Below are 9,654 nucleotides of genomic sequence, written 5' to 3'. Positions count from 1 at the left end.
TTTGGCTAAGGGTTTTTCTATGTTGTTGACTTTCTTAAAGAACAAGCTCTTGATTTCATTGATTCCTTGTATTGTTCTTTGTGGTTTTAATTGATTGATTTCAACCTTGCTTTTGATTATTTCTTGCCTTCTTCTCCTCTTTGGTGTGTTTGTTTCTTTTTTTCCCTAGAGCTTCCACATGTACTTTTAAGTTCCTGCTATGAGAACTTTCAGAACTTTTTCTTTCTTTCTTTCTTACTGTCTTTCTTTCTTTCTTTTTTATGGTGGCAGTTATAGCTATGAACTTTCTTCTTACCACTGCTTTCATTTGTGTCCCATAATTTTGGATATATTATATTCATTTTCATTGATCTCTCTGTCTCTCTCTGTCTCTCTCTGTCTCTCTCTGTCTCTCTCTCTCTCTCTCTCTCTCTCTCTCTCTCTCTCTCTCTCTCTCTCTCTCCTGACCCAGAGATCAGTGAGAAGTGAGTTGTGCAGTTTCCATGAGTGTTAGGCTTTCTGTGTTTCTGTTGTTGGTAAAGACCAGCTTTAGTTCATAGTTTTCTGATAAAACATAAGACCAATATTTCATTTTTTTTTGTATCTGTTGAGTCTTCTTTTGTGACCAGTTATATGGTGAATTTTGAAGGATGTTCCATGAGGTGCTTAGAAGAAGGTATATTCTTTTCTGTTTTGGTGAAATATTCTTTAAATATCTCTTAGGTCCATTTGATTCATGACATCAATAAGTTTCATCACTTGTCTGTTTAGTTTTTGTTTGGTGACCTATTGATTGGTGAGAGTGGGTTATTGAAGTCAGCCACTATGTATAGGGTATGATGTGTGATTTAAGCCATAACAATGTTTATTTTACAAATGTGGTTGCCTGGTTTTTGTGTTATAGACGTTCAGAACTGAGATATCTTGGCAGATTTTTTTGTTTGAATGACTTCTCCAGCTTGTCTCTTGGGTACTTTTTTTCCAGTTCTTTTTTCTGAGGTAGTGTCTATCTATATAGCTGAGGTGTATTTCTTAAATGCAGCAGAATGATGCATCCTGGTTTTGTTTCCATTCTGTTACCCTGTGTCTTTTAATTGGGGAATTAAGCCCATTGATTCCATTGACTTTGAGCAATATTAATGACCAGTAATTATTATTTCATGTTTTTTAATGTGTGTGTGTGTGTGTGTGTGTGTGTGTGTGTGTGTGTGTTTCTGCTGGTCTGCATACTAGTCACTATCCAAAGAGTTACAGCTACCAGAGGAGAAGCCAGAGCAATGTGGACTGCAGGACCTCTTTCATGGCTGCTGCTGCCTGAAAGTTGGTGGCAGACAGCAAGATGCAGTGGGCAGCCAGGGGCCAAGTTCAGGGACACCAAGCAGAGAGTGGCTATGGTCAGGCTAGTATACCATTTCTGGAAAGAGTACTCTTCCCTAGAGTATTATAGCTCATTAAGTCGGGAACTCTCAGATGATCTTTCATGAAATAACTTGTACACATAGTTCCTTGTAGATAAGGCCTTATAAACATTTGGAAATGGTGTGTAATATAGAGGCAGATGCTTTCTATTGACTCAATATTAGATGTTAAGGATGCCTCATTTGAATGTGGAAGTACTTCATGACTGATTGTCACATTCCTCTCAGTTGTGGGTCGTGTTCACATGTGCAAGGACATGAACCTTGTTCGGTGTAGATTTAGATGCCTACCACTCTCAATTATGAGGATTGCTGGGGTTCCTGAATCTGCTTGACCTTATGAGAATTTTTGTCTGATGGCCCAGCCCACTATCCCATATGTGCCCTTTATTTATCCTGATATGGAATTACTGATTTCATGAATTCTTTTTGGATGTAGTTATCCTCCTTGGGTTGCAGTTTTCCTCCTTGTATTTTCTGCAAGACTGAATTTGTGGATAGATATTTTTTAAATTTGTATTTTCTTGGAATATCTTGTTTTTTTTTCCATCTACAGTGATTCAGAATTTTGATGGGTATTGTAGTCTAAGTTGACCTTGTGGGTTTTTAGTGGCTGCAAGATATTTTTTCAGGCCCTTCTAGCTTTTAGATTCCCTGTTGAGACGTTGGGTATAATTATGATAGATATGTCTTTTTATGTTATTGGGCCTTGTGCTGTTCCTTCGTTCAATATTCTTTCTTTATTCTATAGGTATTGTATTTTGATTATTATGTGGTAGGAGATTTTAATTTTGTCTGCATCAGTCTAATTGGCATTATGTAAACTTCTTATCTATTTATATGCATCTGTTTTGGGGGTTTGGAAAATTTTCTTACTTGATTCTCTTGAAAATATTTTCTGAGCCTTAAAGCTGGGACTGTTTAATTCTTCTATTCCCATTATTCTTAAGTTAGGTCTTTTCATGGTATTCAAGATTTCCTGGATGTTTTGTGTCAGGTACTTTTTGTATTAAACATTTTCTTAGACTGATGTGTCATTTTTTTACTATTTAATCTACTACATCTGAGATTCTCTCCATCTCTTGTATTATGTTGGTGATGCTTGCATCTATTATTCCTTTTTTCCCCTCTAGGTTTTCCAGCCCCAGGACTTCCTCAGTTTGTGTTTCCTTTATTGTTTCTATTTCCATTTTCAGGTCTTGAATTGTTTTATTTATTTTCTTCACCTGTTTTATTGCATTTTCCTATATTACTTTAAGGAATTTATTCATTAAAGGACTCTAATATACTTATAAGATTGTATTAAAGGTTGTTTTCTTGTCCTTAAATTGTGTTAGGATATCCATGGCTTGGTGAAGCATAGATGTGTTCTGAAGATTTCATATTTTCTTGGCTTTTGTTGATTTTATTCTTTGCTAGGCCTTCAGCTATTTGGATGGGTTTTGTCCCTGGATATTTCTGTTGTAGTAGGTATTGGAAGAGATCTAACCTTAATAATCCTGGTGTGACAGTCCTCAAGTGAATACCCTTGGGATGTATAATTCTGGATTTGCAGGTCTGATGACAGTGGGCTATATGATTCATGATCACTTGGTCAGATGGTAGTGTACTAAGAGGTATTAGAAAGTGTAGGCTTGTATTGGGTAGCAGGCTACTCAGGGCAGCTGGGTTTGGCCCAGGGGACTTAGGGGAAAGGAATTAAGGATGCAGCAAAGGAATCTAAACACTATGGTCCCAGATCTACTTTCACTTCTATTATCTTTTAACAGTCATTCTTACGTTTGCTTCTTTGTTTAAGTGCAATTCCAGAGCCTTCGCCCTAAATGTATGTCTTGGATGCAAATAGGGGCCTGTTCAGTCATAACTATAAAAATCCAAAGTACTAGAAAATTGACACTGTGCGCCAGCTATATGTAATATTTTTCTTTGATTTAGGGTTTAATGCTGTTATCATTTTACTGTCAGTCAGTATTATATGTTTTCAATAAAGTTATATAATTCCAATGTGGATTACTAGGAATAAAATATGTTTTAAAAATCTTTGACTATATATTTTACATTTTCTGTTGATTATCTATTAATTCTAATATTCTGTCAAGTCCATAATTATTATAAGTTTATTCTGCATATTAAATATCTTGAGACTTACAGCTGATTATTGCTTTACTTAACAATTTATTTTTCCTTTTAATTATTATAAGTTAGTGATGATTTAATTTAGTATTCTTTAAATTTTTGACTATTTAATAAATGTGTACCTACATATAGATTATAACTATATTATCTTTGAAGCTCTTTAATGTTCAGTCACATGAATGTTGTCATACACATATTTGTTATCAAATGTTTCTCAAATGTTCTGGTAACTGGGCAATGACTATGGCTTGAGTATGTCTTAGGCTTTTGTGGAGAATTTCCCACTATTACTTGCTGAATGAACATTGTATCTAACTACAAATAGTATCCTTTTACCAACTGAGTACTATGCATCCTTTAGTATTCCTGCACAAAACATCATTACCGAGAAGCAACTTGGGGCAGAAAGGGCTTATTCAGCTTACAATTCCACATTGCTGTTCATCACCAAAGTAAGTTAGGACTGGAACTCAAGCACATCAGGAAGCAGGAGCTGGTGCAGAGGCTGTGGAGGGATGTGTTATTTACTGGGTTTCTTCCCCTGGCTTGCTCAGCTTGCTTTCTTATAGAACACAAGACTACCAGCCCAGGGATGGTACCAGCGGAAATGGCCTTCCCATACTTTATCATTAATTGAGAAAATGCCTCCTTACAGATGGATCTTATAGAGGCACTTCCTCAAGACAGGCTCCTTTCTCAGTGATAACTCCAGCTTGTGTCAAGTTGACACACAAAACCATCCAGTACACCTACTTATGTTAAATACTACCATTCATTTTAATTTGAGTTCATCATTTTAATAGTTTCCTATAATATTACCCTATTATTTTTATTATATTACTTCTTTATCTCTGAAGTAGTTCAGATAAATGATCCCTCCCATGCTCCAATATGTCATTTCTTCTTTAGCTTGAAATTTTGTATATCGCAAGGATTATTGTAAGTGAAATTTACAACTGTCATTAGTTATTGCACCATATTTTCCTACTGCCTTAATATTAAAATTTCTTAATATGCTTTTCCAGTGTTTAAGGTGTTGGGATTAAACAGTGACACTGCCTCTTTAACAGTCTGCACTTGTTTGTTAATGACTTGCTATAAAACTCTTATATCATGGTTTATTCATTATTCTAACACTTTATTACTGTAAGTTGCATTGGGTTTTAATGAATGATTTGTAAGTGGTAGAATGTTACATCTACAGATTTTTTATTTCAGTAACTGGAGAGTGACAGTTGCTAAGATATCTAATTATTCTAATTTCTCATTTACTTTTAATGATGTACATACTTTGGAAATTTCTATGATAACTTGAAATCATTTTTAATTTTTTTTTATATTTTTTAATTACTTACTTTACATCACACTCACTGCTCCCTTCCCAGCTTCTCCTTCCTATAATTCTTCCTCTATCACTCTCTCTTCTCTGAGTGGGTAGATCCCCTTGAATATCACTTATCTAGCACTTCAAGCCTCTACAAGCCTAGGTGATTCCTCTCTCACTGAGGTCAAACAAGGCAGCCTACCTAGAAGAACATATCCCACATACAGGCAACATATTTTTGGATAGCCCCTGAGCTGGAGTGATAGCTTAGTGGTTAAGAGCACTGACTCTTCTTCTGAAGGTCCTGAGTTCAAATCTCAGCAACCACATGGTGGCTCANAACAATCTGTAATGAGATCTGACACCCTCTTCTGGAGTATCTGAAGACAGCTACAGTGTACTTATATATAACAAAATAAATAAATAAATAAATAAATAAATCAGATAGCCCCTTATTTCAGTTGTTCAGGACCCACATATAAAGACCAACCAAGTTGGACATCTGCTACATATGTCCAAGGAGGGCTAGGTTCAGCCAATGTACTTTGGTTGATGATTTAGACTCTGAGAGACATAAGGATCCGAAAACTGGGAATAGTTCTGCCTAAAGACCCAGCTATACCACTCCTAGGCATATACCCAAAAGATGTTGCAATGTTCCACAAAGACACTTGCTCAACTATGTTCATAACAGCCTTGTTCATAGTAGCCAGAAGCTGGAACTAACCACAGTGTCCCTCAACTGAAGAACAGATAATAAAATGTGGGACATCTACACAGTAGAATACTATTTAGCTATTAAAACAAGCACATCATGAATTTTGCAGGCAAATCGATGGAACTTGACAATACCATCCTGAATGAGTTAACCCAGTCCTAAAAGGTATGTATGCACACACTTATAAGTTCATATTAGCCATAGAATACAGATACCACGTTACATTCAACAGACACAAAGAAGCTAAACAGTAAGCAAGGCCCAAATGAGGAAGCTTAAATCTCACTTAGAAAGGGTAATAAAAGTCTTGAAATCATAACAAACTTCATTGTAATCTAGATTATTTAAAAAAGATCTTCTGGAGATGACACATCATATAATGTCACCTGTAATGGATAATTCTGAAATGCACATCTTTCAGATGTCTTGTGTCGAGATTGATTTTTGTAGCTGATATGCATTTGCTGTCATTTATTAAATTAATAATAACAATTCCTGGGCATTACCCAACCCCATTAGTCAGATTTAGTGCAGATTAACAAAGGTGAACCCTTTTGTAGCAATTTTATGTAAGCATGGATTGTTTCTTAATTCCTAATAATCATTATGTAAAAAATCCTAAATTTATACTACTAATTATTGATCCCTTTATAAAGTAGGCTGCAATTTGGACTCTGAAAACCTTCATGTATCACAAGTTAATTTCCCTAAGATAGAAATCATGTATGTAACATATTTAAAATTAAGGATACCATTAGTTTAGTCTTTAAATCTATTATCTAAAAACTAAAGGCCATAAACAGGAAATGAAGGATTTATTCTAGGTGCAGTGACTGAAGAGAAAATACAGAATGTGTGTATCTTTACAAAACTTCAATACTAATAAGACACACTAGGCAGATGATTACTTGAGAGAAACAGGCTAATGTGGAATTCAAGTTTTAAACTTTTATTGAATCTGTGTTGCAAGTGGCAGATAATGAATACTGAGCTAGACTTAATGGAAGCATATGCAGACATCTGTGTTCTAACTGCTTATTCACCGTATAATTTGAGTTTATGTTTTGAATTTATTGTGAACCTTTAAAAATAAAAGATGCTTAGAATAACATGTAATCCATTCTCCTAAAAAAGTACAAAATCTAGGAATGATGACATTAACTAAGCAAAGGAGGCTAGACAAGAAACAGAGATACAACAAAACATAGCAAAATATAACAGAACTGAAGAGAAAAGGAAAGAGGATAGAATGCAGAGAGTGGAGTAGAAGGATGTATAGAGAAACCGGAAAGCAGCAGACAGAATTCTTATTTCCATGAGACAAGTGACTTTTTTTTATTTGTTTGTTTTTTGTTTGCTTGTTTTGTTTTGTTTGTTAATTATAGCAAGGCTGGCTTCTTCCTGACAAGGACAGGGCTTTTTGCTTCAGTCTGGTTTCTTTCATTTAGCAATAGAAAGTTGTTTTCTTTCTCTATGCAATAAAAGTTGGAGGTTATTTTTTCATCCAGAATGAGTTCTTTCTGTGCTGTCACTTGGGCTTTTGCTCCATCCACCAAATACATATGCATATATACATTTAGAGTTGTGTGTGTATGTGTGTGTGTGTGTGTGTGTGTGTGTGTGTGTATGTAAGTAAATGAGAATGTTGAGCCCAACAAAAAGGCTAATGTGTATATGAATGTATGTATGATTCTATGCACACTTGCTTGTGTACAAAGTTTTCCTGTCTGTTATCTGTTGCTTTCTTTTCAAAGTTCAGTAAAAGTTAATTTCTCAGCCTGTGAGTGAGAGGCCAGGCTTCTGAACAATAGAGCAAGGAGCTGTAAAATTTAAAGCTTTACTTAGTCTCCTGCCATTTCACAAGTGTTCATTGTCAGAGGCCTGCAGCTTCTGGCCCCTAACCTACAGTTAACAGGCACACATTATATGTTATATCGGTGAGCAACCTTATTCTCTGAATACCAAAGTTTGCCCACTCACCAGTTTTCCAGTCAATCAGCTGCCTGCCAGAAGATCCAGTGCTCAGAATGATCACAGAAATCTACCTAATCCTGCTGTGACTTCATGACCCAGTAAGGTTGATATAGGGGCTAAGGGGGGAGTTCCATTTTCAGAAGAAAATCAGTGGATGGAATTGGGGGGGGATATAAGAAGGGAGCTGGGAGGAGAGACCGGGGGCTGATTTGGGGATGTGAAGTGAATAAACAAATTAATGAAAAAAGATAACTCAATGCTCTTACAGAGGACCTAGGTTCAATTTCCACCACCCACCGGGTGGTTCAACAAATATCTGTAACTTCAGTGGTAGATCTGATGACGGCTTTTGGCCTTTGTAGGTACCAGGGATACATTTTATGTACATACATGCAGACAAATCATAAACATGTAGAATGTAAAATTTAAAATATAAAAGGCACAAATGTCTTTAATTACTGGGAGAAATTTATTATTTAAAATAAAATGAATGTTGTAGTCATTTTTAAAAGTTAACTGAAGACTTAAACAAAGGATCCTACATGTTTTCATCAATTTAGCTTTTTTTAAAAATTATTTTATCAGATATTTTCTTCATTTACATTTCAAATGCTACCCCAAATGTCCCCTATACCCATCTCAAACCTGCTCACCTGCCCACTCACTCCCACTTCTTTGCCCTGAAGTTCCGCTGTACGAGGCATATAAAGTTTGCAAGACCAACAGGCCTCTCTTCCTAATGACGGCTGACTAGGCCATCTTCTGCTATCTATGCAACTAGAGACAGGAGCTCTGGGGGTACTGATTAGTTCATATTGTTGGTGTTCCACCTATAGGGTTACAGACCCCTTCAGCTCCTTGGGTAATTTCTCTAACTCCTCCATTGCGGTCTCTGTGTTCTGTCCTATAGATGACTGTGGGCATCCACTTCTATATTTCCCATGCATTGGCATAGCCTCACAGAGATAGCTGTATCAGTGTCCTTTCAGCAAGATCTTGCTGGCATATGCAATAGTGTCTGTGTTTAGTGGCTGATTTGGGGAGGAATGAAGTATCCACGTCTTGGTCTTACTTCTTGATTTTCTTCTGTTTTGGAGATTATATCTTGGGTATTCTAGGTTTCTGGGCTAATATCCACTTATCAGTGAGTGCATATCAAGTGAGTAATTTTGTGATTGGGTTACCTCACTCAGGATGATATCTTCCATATACATCCACTTGCCTAAGAATTTCATAAATTCATTGTTTTTTAATAGTTGAGTAGTACTCCATTGTGTAAATGTACCACATTTTCTGTATCCATTCCTCTATTGAGGAACATCTGGGTTCTTTCCAGCTTCTGGCTATTATAAATAGGGCAGCTATGAATATAGTGGAGTATGTGTCCTTATTACCAGTTGGAACATCTTCTGGGTATATACCTAGAAGAGGTATTACTGGATCTGCTGGTAGTACTATGCCCAGTTTTCTGAGGAACCGCCAGACTGATTTCCAGAGTGGTTGTACAAGCTTGCAATCCCAGCAGCAATGGAGGAGTGTTCCTCTTTCTGCACATCCTTGCCAGCAGCTGCTGTCCCCTGAATTTTTGATCTTATCCATTCTGACTNGTGTGAGATGAAATCTCAGGATTGTTTTGATTTGCAATTCCCTGATGATTAATGATGTTGAACATTTTTTTTCAAGAGATTCTCAGCCCTTCAGTACTCCTCAGTTGAGAATTCTTTGATTAGCTCTGTACCCCATTTTAATGGGGTTATTTGAGTTTTGGGGCTTCAACTTCTTGAGCTCTTTGTATATATTGGATATTAGTCACCCATAAGATTTAGGATTGGTAAACATTCTTTTTCTTTCCTATTGACAGTGTCTTTTGCCCCACAGAAGCTTTGCAATTTTATGGGGTCCCATTTGTTGATTCTTGATCTTCCAGCACAGGCCATTGTTGTTCTGTTAAGGAATTTTTCCCCTGTGCCCATTTCTTCGAGGCTTTTCCCCACTTTCTCTTCTATATATTTCAGTGTCTCTTGTTTTATGTGGAGTTCTTTGATCCACTTAGACTTGAGCTTTGTACAAGGAGCTAAGAATGGATCCATTCGTATTCTTCTACA

This window comes from Mus pahari, chromosome 5 (assembly GCF_900095145.1).
Source record: "Mus pahari chromosome 5, PAHARI_EIJ_v1.1, whole genome shotgun sequence".
Classification (NCBI taxonomy): Eukaryota; Metazoa; Chordata; class Mammalia; order Rodentia; family Muridae; genus Mus; species Mus pahari.
This window is presented reverse-complemented; position numbering follows the sequence as displayed.